An 11864-nucleotide genomic window follows, 5' to 3' on the forward strand; every position below is an offset into this window, starting at 1 on the left:
ATAATATGTTTAATAACCAATTAATGGATAGTCACTATAAAAGGCCAATCTCTTGGAGTAGAAACACAAATACAAATCACATACAAAATTCACAAACAAAACAAGCTTAAATGTTTTTGTGTTGGTTTGAGGGCTTTGGACCATTTTCGAGCCATGTTATTATGTTAAAGTTTTTAATTTGTAAGTTTGTTATATACTAATCCTTATATATATATATATATATATATATATATATATATATATATATATATATATATATATATATAGGGAAAAGTTCAATAGAGAACCATAATTATGGGTTCTTCAAGGAACCAAATCTTTTTTTCCATTTCTAGAGCTTATTCTTTATCGAAAAAAAATCAAAAAATATCTAAATTCATATATTAACATTGTAATTGTGAAAAATATTTTTCGGATTCACCGTGTGAATCCGGATTCACGTTGTGAATTTTCGAAGATTTACATTGTGAATTTGACGTAAAAAAATTGAATTTTATATCATTGGAAAAAGAATAAAAAGTTATGAACTTCTGTATTTTTAGTTTTTTTTTTATAAAAAATAAGTTCTAAAAGTTGAAAAAAAGATTGGTTCCTTGGTTAATTATGGGTCTCTATTAAACCTCACCCAATATATATATATATATATATATATATATATATATATATATATATATATATATATATATATATATATATATATATATATATATATATTTCTTGGTTTGAGTATTCTTTTAAGACAATCATTGTTGTCATGGTTGAAATTTAAATGTAAATTAGATTAGATTAATATTATCAATCATACGTTATGGAATGCGATATAAATAGTATTTTATTAGAAATTATATATATGTTTGTATATTTGTGTTGCTTCAAAGAAATAATTAATTAAAATCATGGATATGTCATATTATCAATGTAAGTCTCTTTTAAAATGCAAATTGTCTATCTTATCACTTTGTATCTTAGTATATGTTTAACATTTTAGTTATAATAGTAAGTGCTTTTTAAAACTTTTCTTTCACTTAATAATAATAATAATAAATGGTAAATTAGAAAAATCATGGATATTTTATATTATCCATGAAAATCTCTTTTGAAATGTAAATTGTCAATCTTATCACTTTATTATTAGTATATATTTCATATTTGAGTAATAATATTTAGTGTTTCTTAAAAATCTTCTTTAAATTATTAATAATAATAAGTGGTTTAAGTTAATAAACAATATTTTTAAATGATAATAATATTAAATAAATATCAATCCTTAAGTGTAATCATATATAAACTAAATTCAATAATAAGATAATATCTTTACTTTTATTTATAAAGTTATGTCTTTAACTTTTAACATATTTATTAATTTTAAAATGTTATTGTATGTAAACCATTATTATTTTAAAGCTACAACTTTTGAACAGTTTGTATAAAATACTTAAATTGTTAATTTAAATATAACATTGCATTGTCAACTTAAATAAAAAATTTAGTTAAACTTACACAACGCAAAAATTATTTTGTAAATAGTTAAAAGTGACAAATTGTAGCGTCTTTCTAATAATGATTATAAGTTGGTTAATAAAATTAAATAAAGACAAAACTGCACAAATGGTCCTTGTGGTTTGTCAAAAATTGCCACTTTGGTCCAAAAAGGTTTGGACTGGCACCAGAGGTCCAAACTTTTCAGTTTTTTGCAAGTTTGGTCCAATTTACTATTAACTTTTTCATAATGACGATTTTGCCCTTATTTTTTTCTTTTTCATTTTTTTTATTATTTAAAGATTTTTTCAGATTAAAAGAAAAATGAAAATTTTCCTTTTCTATTTAATTTATATAATTTTTATAACAGAAAAAATAGAAAATAAAAATGCAATATCTCTCTCCCCCCTCTCTCTCTCTCTCTCTCTCTCTCTCTTTCTTTCGCTCTCTCTCTCTCTCTCTCTCTCGGGTGAAACTTGCCTAAGTCTCCGGTCATCAAAGAGGAGGCAATTTCCCTTCATTGTCGATTAGCAAACCCCAAACCCCTCTTTCGATTTATGTGATCCCTTTTGATATCTACAACCCTGTAGATGACCAAAGCGGAGATGAAGGCCACCGAAAAAGGCACAACCATCATCCTCTTTATTTTTCCTTTCTTTCCACTCATCGATACCTGCCAAACACCCAACGATCGACTGCTAATACGGGTGGATCCTTCTGATTTGTTGGTCGTCATCGATGAGGAGTAAAACCACAAAGGAATTCATCGGAGACCGGTTGTCCCCCTCACTCTTTCTCACTATTTCTGACTCGGAAACCATCATCTCCACATGCCTCCTGCTGTGTTTCCCCGAATTAGGTTCACCCTCTCCATCTCTTCAACATAAACAATAAAGATGGAGATGAGTAGAAAGAAATGGGAATGGAGCAGTTTTTGTACCACCATTTCTCCAGCGAACCCTAACCTTAACGCCTCCACCACCGTTTGGAAACCCTAACCCTAGCGTCGTCAAACCCTAAACCACCGATTGGAGTAACGAATCTAGGGTTTCTGTAATTCGTAGATCGTTTTCGCCATCGAAGAAGGATAGAGACGAAGAGAGAAGAAGGCGAAGCTAGGTTTCTGAAAACGAAAAGTCTTGAGCTAAGGTTTCTTAATGCAACGGCAGCGGCGAAGTCGACAATCCTCGATTTGTGTTGAACACATATTCATCCCAAGTTGTCGCCCTCTATCTCTTCCTCTCTCTCTCTCTCTGTGATGGCTTCGTTTACATGTTGCCTGAAAAAAAATGCTATGCTGGCGGTGGTGTTAAACTGGTTGTGATGGTGCTCGGCTAGTGGCAATGGTTTCCGAGGAGTGGTGTTAGCCGATGGTGGTTATGTTATATTCCTTTTTATAAAAAAAATCAGAGAAGTAGAGAGAGAGAAAGAGAGAGAGAGAGAGAGAGAGAGAGAGAGAGGGGGGGAGATAGGAAGAGAAAATGGGTTGAAGTTTTCTTTTACATTTTTATTTTAATATATTTAAATAAATAAATAAACATAAAAAAATAAAGTAAGGGCAAAATGGTCATTATAAAAAAGTTCAAAGCAAATTGGACCAAAGTGGCAACAAAATCAAAATTTTGGACCACTGGTGCTAGTCGAAACATTTTTGGACCAAAGTAGCAATTTTCGACATACCACAGGGACCATTTGTGCAGTTTTGTCTTAAATAAATATGAAACCTAAAGTGTAATCATAAATAATATAAATTTTAATCTTAAAATAATATCTTTACTTCTACTTATAAAGTTATATCTTTAATTTTTAACATATTATACTTAATTTATTAGATTTAATATGTTGGTATATGTAACCATTATCAGTTTAAAGCTACAACTTTTGAACAGTTTGGATAAAAATACTTAAATTGTTAATTTAAATATAATATTAAATGGTCAACTTTAATATAAATTTCAGTTTCACTTAAAAATATCAAATAGTATTTTGTGAATAGTTAAAAGTGATAAATTGTAGTGTTAAATGCAAAAACTAAATTGTAATCTCAATTTAACTAAAATATTTCCTAAAGATATTTTTATAATCATTAAAATTTTCAAATAAATAGCTTAAAATAACTTATAATAACAATAGTTAAAACTAACTTTATATAAAACGGTATATTATTATCTTTAAAAACAAAAAAAATAATTTTTTATGTTTTAAATAATTACAATGATAGTAATTAAAACATTAAACAAATGAATTTTAAAAAATTAGTTAAAAATAACAAATAATATTAAACCATATATATATATTTTCATTTATGAGTAACCCGTGGGTAGAGATCATTCAAACGATAGAAATTATGTAGCTTTAATAGATGTATATATTATAATATAATTCAAAATAATCAATATATTATATCAATTTCGTATACGAATTATTATATCAAATTTTAAAACAATGTTAATGTTATATTTAAGAAAAAATATATTTGTAAAGATTTAACTATATAGATGTTTCAGCGCAACGCGCGGGCATTCGTCTAGTATATATATAAAAGAATGATCATTTGAGAACTCATAGTTTCCCGAAAACCTAAGAACTAAAAGTGGACCTTTGGATTAAAAAAATTAAGGGCTAAGATCTTTTATGACAGTTTTGTAAATAAATGGGAAAAAACATAGGAGGGTATCTCAAAAGAATAACATAAGGACATTTTAGGGATTTAGAAATTATCCCCCAAATAAACATATGATATCCCTAATTAGCATCTTTCTATCGCTCATTCCCTTTTCTCGATTTTTCACTGACTCCATCGACCTCCTCCCTAATTCCATCGGCAACTCACTCCGTCTCCAACGCCCACCCCTGCCTGTATCAACGACCAGCACAATCTATGATTCGTTTTTGTCGATCATCTCGACTCCATTGAAGATGCAGCCTTTTCTCATTCATCCATACGTCTGTAGAAGACCACTCATACATCGACCTACCATTCTCTTCACCGAAGAACCTCCAGCCTCCCTTTCCTCTCTGTCAACCATTGATAATTCATCATTAATCAAAAAAAAATCGATTAAGCTCATGGATCGCAAATACACACCTAGCTGGGAATCGATTTCTTCAAAATCGATTGTCGATAGAGCTTTGGTATCGATATTCTAGTCATGATATCAAGAATTTAAGGCTTAAATCATTAAAGGTAATCTAAAATCGATTCATTTATGGATTTTTCTCTCATTTATTGAGTCAACCAGTCACATACCCTGCGGTCTATTTTTCTCTTCTTTACTTCTTCCTCTTAGTTTCTGTCTCTTATTTGATTCTGTTTATGGCTGATTTATAGGTCTTGATGGATAGCTATAACCACTTTCTGGAATGTATGAAGAGGAGCAGTTATGTAAGCCCTAAAGTTTCTTATGAAACAGCAACTGCTTTGCAGGTACGGTTAGATGATTTTTTAATAAATTCAACTATATATCTAAGAAACTAATATCTCACACTTTGATAAAACTATTACAAAAAAAGATTTGTTAATTCCTTGTATTTCTTCTTGCATTTGCTGATTTGCTCTTGATATTAATCTTGATGCTCCAAAATTAGAGTTCCTATAAGATTAAATGCCTCATCAAAGTATAACAGTCATTTTCTTTTGGATTTTGGTCATTTTACATTAAGGAAATAGTTGCATTTTATTTAATCTTTGTGATATTTTCTGTTACATCATTGATTTCTGATTTCAAATTTTTTTGAGTTTTGGTCTCATTAATTTAAGGTATGTGTTCACATACCTTAAATTAGAGTAACAGAGGATGCAAAAAGTTGTGCTACCACAGAGCTCTAAATCTTTTGTTGGCAATTGGTACCTTACACTCACAGATTTCCTACACAATTCACCAAGTTTCGCCTGCAATTCTCTAAATCACAAACAAGTAAAGCTTTGACGTAATCTGAATACATTTTTTAGGCAAATCTCTGGAATTCCATCCATCTAGGTCTAATTAATCGGTATCCACAGTTCCTCATATTCTATGTTATGCATCTTTCCTATTTAATTCTTGATTGGTGTGTATTTATTTAAATTTGTTTTTTTACTCATTTTTCATCAGGTGAAGCTTTTGCCTCACAATCTGAGTACGCAAAGGCACTTGAAGCTGCACTAAGCATATCGCCCTTACATAGTGTATATTTGTTCTATTTTCCTAGTTATATATATATATATATATATATATATATATATATATATGTATGTATTCTCTATTGCTTCAAGATATCAACATTTTAGAGCCTATGTTTTTGATAATTTATTCAGATAAACTATGTAATCATATTGGCCTACTCAATTACATTTTTCCGGACCTGTTTTACCTTTGGAAATATAGTAGTTGGTGACTTGTTTCTTTGCTTTAATGAGTTTATCTGCTGTTTATGGTCAAAAATTCTTTTGTGCAAGTATTTATTGAACATCTGGATCATAATAAGTGGAAGCAGAAAATCATTATAAGAATCAGATATCGTTACTAAATGATCAAATAAACATGAATCAAAAAAATATTTTGGTTTTGGAAGGTAAAATAACCCTGATGTTTCTTGTTATTTTTTCCATTATGAAATCATGTTTTTTTTTTGTTTCTTTCATCAAGAAGATATTGTTGAATCTTTAATTTTCATAATACATTAGGAAACAAAGAAAATGAGGATCATGTTGTTGCTACAGGTGTTGTAAAGGTATGTCAACATTCAATGTTTTGTTGGTAATCAAGAATTGTTTTTCACTAGGTTTTATTAAAGAGTTCATTGATATGTGTTATTTTTCATCTAAATTTTTATAGTGAAGATATCCTAAAATCAATGAAGACTTCCAATCCAATGACCTGTGAATTACTCCGATATGTTCAAAGGTAGAGAATGAGAGAATGTGATGTTCAAAAATTGAAGATTTTTAAGGTATGTTAGTTTCTTAAATTTTGATATGAATTCTTCTTTGATTGTGACAAATACTGCTTATTCGTGTTTAATTTTCATAATTTGAAGATTTTCTTTGATTGAAAAATCTTTAATTTGGTGAATTTTTCTCAAAACAGTTAATAATTTTTTTAGCTTAAACTACTCTACTTTATTTGTAATCTCAACCAAGAAACCTGTAAAAGTTGAATAGTTTATATAATGGTTTATAGAAGTTGGGTGGTTTTAGTAACTACATCATCATTTGATAGTATTTAGTTTATTTAAGACTTTTTTTAGGCACTTGAGAACAAACACTAGAAACTGATTATTGAAATAATATAAGGGTATATAATTAATTTCATTTTTTGTTTTTTTTGCCAGATTAAAGTAGGCGGCCCCGAGTAGAAGAAACGGTATTATGAATAGAAGTTTTCAACTAAAACTATTAAGGAGATGGATGCAATAAGGAGAGATATTGTAAGTCTCTAAAATTGTTAAAACCTACACCATTTATTTACTATTTTATGATGTAAAATCATTGTAGGCATCATATAAAATCCTTGTTATATTGTTACCTTATTATTTAAAATTATTTGATACAATTCTTTATAGGTTTTAAAATATACAGAAAGCCTATTGGGTGATGCACTATTAATATGAAGGTGTTGGTTCATGCATGTGGTAATTTTTCCTCGTTAAGGTGTTTATTATTGTTTTTGCCTTTTCAATCGGACATATTTGCATTGTATAAGGTTTTGTTATGTTTTTTTTTCATTTTTTATTCCAAACTTTTTTTTTTTCAGGTTTTATATTTACCATTATGCATCATTTGCTTCCGATCTCAAGGATCTTAATAAGTTAAATATAATCTTTGAGCTAGGTTCGCCTTTTAAACCGTTTAATCAACTACTAGGGGGTTTTCCTACTGCAAGGTTAATTTCTTCCTTTTATCTTTTACACTTCCCTTTTTTTTCAAGATTATTCTATACTTTATATTTTCTAACTTTGTTTATTGCTTTATTTTTTACCTTGAAAATAATTGTAGTGCACATGCACTTTTAGAACAATATAGAAAATTAGTGACAGATCCAAACTCGCCAATTGTTGATTTTTATCCAATAGGTATGAAAAAAATGAGCATTTTTGTACTTTATAAATAGGTTTGATTTTAAACTTACATTTCATAATTTTTTTTGTTCATCAGATTTTGAAGTAGACATGAATGGCAAGTGGTTTGCATGGCAGGTTTGTTATTACAATATTTTTAAGATGGTCATGAAAATAATGCTATTAGTCTAGTAATCTATTTTTTTAATTAAAACAAAATACAACTTGCAACCTTTCTGATTGTTTTATTTTTTTACTAAAAAAAAAGTTTGGAAATTTGTTAAAAATTAGGACTTAATGGGAAAAAAACTTTCTTTCATTGGCCTTTTGTATTATTATATTAAGTACTTTATGAATTAAGTCATAAAGACACACGCATATCTATCTTATGGATTAAGTTTGGCTCTCATTAAGTCAACTAAGTAAAAAATAAAATAAAAAAGACTCATATATAACTTATTACACGTGATTCACATATGAATCACATGTAATTCACATATAAATCACAAATGAAGCACATATGAATTACATGTGATTCACATGTAAATCACAAACGAATCACATATGAACTACATGTGATTCACATGTAATTTAAATATGAATTACATGTGATTCACATGTAATTCACATATGATTCACTTGTGATTCACATGTAAATCATAAGTGAATCACATATGAATTACATGTGATTCACATGTAATCTAATTTTTTTAATTAAAATAAAATACAACTTGCAACCTTTCTGACTGTTTTATTATTTTACTCAAAAAAAGTTTAGAAATTTGTTAAAATTAGGACTTAATGGGAAAAAAAAGTTTCTTTCATTGTCCTTTTGTATTATTGTATCAAGTTCTTTCTGAATTACGTCATAAAGACACACACATATCTATCTTATGGAATTAAGTTTGGTTCTCATTACGTCAATTAAGTAAAAAATAAAATTAAAAAGACTCATATATAACTTATCAAATACATTTATTACTTGTGATTCACATATGAATCACATGTAAATCACAAGTGAAGCACATATGAATTACATGTTATTCACATGTAAATTACAAATGAATCACATATGAATTACATGTGATTCACATGTAATTTACATATCAATTACATGTGATTCATATGTAAATCACATGTAATTCACATATGATCCACTTGTGATTCACATGTAAATCACAAGTGAATCACATATGAATTACATGTGATTCACATGTAAATAACATGTAATTCACATATGATTTACATATGACGGTTGTGGTGGTAGGGATGGAGGCAGAGGAGAAAGCAACGGGCGGCGCTATATAATCATTTATGATTATAATATGTCTGTGGTGCTGGTACGCCGGAGGGGTTAGTGCGGCAAATGTGAAATATGTGGCTGAGCTTGAATCTCAAGATATGTATTTTATTTTTCATCTCAGCGGAAATTATATATATATATATATATATATATATATATATATATATATATATATATATATATATATATGGTTAGATTGTTTTGTTTTCACTATCTATTGTGTGCATGTATGACTGATTTTGGACCAATCATTTTAGTTATTTTATGAAAGTAATTAATGCATATTACATGATGAAGATATAATGAATATTAATTACATCTTCAGCATTTAATATGCATTAATTACTTTCTTAAAATAACTAAAATGATTGGTCCAGAATCAGTCATACATGCACACAATAGAATCAATCATACATGCATACAATAGATAGTGAAAACATTTGAACCTAACTCTCTCTCTCTCTCTCTCTATATATATATATATATATATATATATATATATATATATATATATATATGGGGACAGTTCAAATAAAAACAGTAAATAGTGTGAGAACGTAAAACCACTTTTTTATGTTATTATTCTGCAATGAATTTTGTATCGACAACTTTATGTCATTATTCAGCAAAGAATAAATGAATAGTCAAAGGTTAAAATTAAAATTAGAATTTACTACAAAAATGCACATACGTAGGTTTATAATAGAATAATAACATTGTAATGAATATATTGATGGGTTTTATGCATAAGAAACAATCCTATGTGTTCATACAAACCCTAATGCTTGGATCTAGGTTTCTCTGTTGTACATCCTTTGAATCCAACACTAATAAACTTAGATCTATCATATTATAAACTGAATTAGGGTTTAGAGAATTACCTTTGATTGTTATATAGCAATAACAATCAATTCCTTTCTTGGATTGGCTTTAGAAAGCTTAGTGCCTCAAGTGTTGCACCTCTAATGGAATCACAAACACCTTATGCAACTTGGATGAAGAGGAGAAGAAGAGAGGCTGCCAAAAACGACTAAAAACCCTAGAGAATCAGTTGTTCACGTTTTTGGGGCCTAAGGGGTCCTTTATATACTTGTGTGGGCTGCTAGGGTTTCAGTCAAAACCCTAATGGACAGCTTAAACTCTAAGCAACCCATGGAACCTTCTGGATAAGGCCATGGACGAAAATATGATGGGCTTCCATCATAATTTCGTTCACCCCTTACTCTTTTAGCATTCCTTAGCCCAATAACTCAATTATCCAATAATTGTAGTCCAGTCCCCTAAATTTAATTAATCTGTTTTAGCCACAAAATTAACTCTTAATTAATTCTTGACTAATATTAATTAAACAATATGATTTCTCCTTTAATATATTATTCTCATAATATATTAATAAATCATATTTAAACCTCTCTCTCCTTAATTCATCCTACATATTGCTATGGTGAAGGCAACCCAAAAGAACCATGCTCATAATCGGGTCAAGTACATACCAAAATAGTTATGGACTTAGATACTAATCCAACAGTCTCCCACTTGGATAAGTCTAATAACTATTTTTCCATATGACTTCAGAACCTAATCAGCAATCGTAGCTTTCAAAAGCCGCTGTCAACTCTGATTTATCAGATAGCGTGTCCTCTAGATAAGGGATTATATATTCCTCCATTCTCAAGATATCGTATAGACAAAAGACATGAATTTTTAATCATTCTCTCTATACTGTTTCCCGACTTCTGATTTATGACGACTGACAACAGACTACAATTGAACACATCAACTTAGTACCAGCTTGGCCAAGCGCTTAGGTGTCATCATTAAATCATCGAGAGGCCCACATATATCGCTTTTATCCCACTTTGGATAAAAGGAATGGATAAACTTCGACTCAAATGCTCGCTTGAATTTACTGATCGAATCACACACAACAATAAGTTTTATAACACCAAGTTACTGGTGTGTTTACTTATTATCAATGTGCAACCGACCAACAAATAACAACTCACATGTCTCGGTTTTAAGAATATATAATATTATCGTCTCACTAATCACTCGTGATAAATCCATGAAGTGATCCAAGTGAGCGTGGGTTTAATCCAATACTCTAATCTTATCAAAGCACTCATGAACTCTGCAGCAGACTTGTGCTATGTATAAACACTTCAGACAATCTACAGACAGATTCATGACAGTCTTTATTCGTACCTACTCCCAACGTATGACTGACTGTGGATGTTTGAATAACCTAGTTATTCTGGAAGTCAAAACATGCAAACTGAAACATAATAATAATACTTAATCCTATATGGCCTCAAACTTGTGAGAGTAAATAAAACACTTCTATTTAACCATCATATTGATTACTTATTATTATTGTTTACTGTTTCAGAAAATCAACTTATTACTCAAATTACAACAATAGCTGTCCCATGCATAAAGCATGCACACTATGTTTCCTATGGTCCTTACTTTGTGAAATAGATCAACTGAAAAACCTTTTCAATGATGCTCATTTCACAATTCCCAATCCTTATCATTAGTGTAAGAACACAAGGTTCTTTGCTACTATTAGAATATGCTAGATTCTAACATCTTATGCAACGATCCTTTCATAAAGTCATAGCACAAAAGTCACCAAGACTTGGCTAATGAAATTACAAAGTACTCTCTCAGAAATTGTTGCAAGACAATTCCATAGACGCGAAGTCTCACATTCAAAGTACATTCCTTTGAACATCCTTCTTGCATAAAAGTTTCTAATCTAGACATAGACTCTCAACATCCAACTTCCAATATGGAAACATTTCCATATTTGCCAAATGACAACTCATTCTTAATAGAATCTTATCTATTCATAATAATGTCAATATGGTCCATCCAATACCATACTTCCAACTACTCACAAGCGACCAATCTTCAACGAACTTGGATCGTCCTTTGATAGTTGTTTAATTATTTTAGTCAAAACTAATTCTAATCCTTTTTCCCACTTAATGCGCTAGACATTTGGAAAATTTTAGAATGGTCAAATATTATAATATTT

This window comes from Lactuca serriola, chromosome 4 (assembly GCF_051521515.1).
Source record: "Lactuca serriola cultivar US96UC23 chromosome 4, Lser_US96UC23_V15, whole genome shotgun sequence".
NCBI classification, from domain to species: domain Eukaryota; kingdom Viridiplantae; phylum Streptophyta; class Magnoliopsida; order Asterales; family Asteraceae; genus Lactuca; species Lactuca serriola.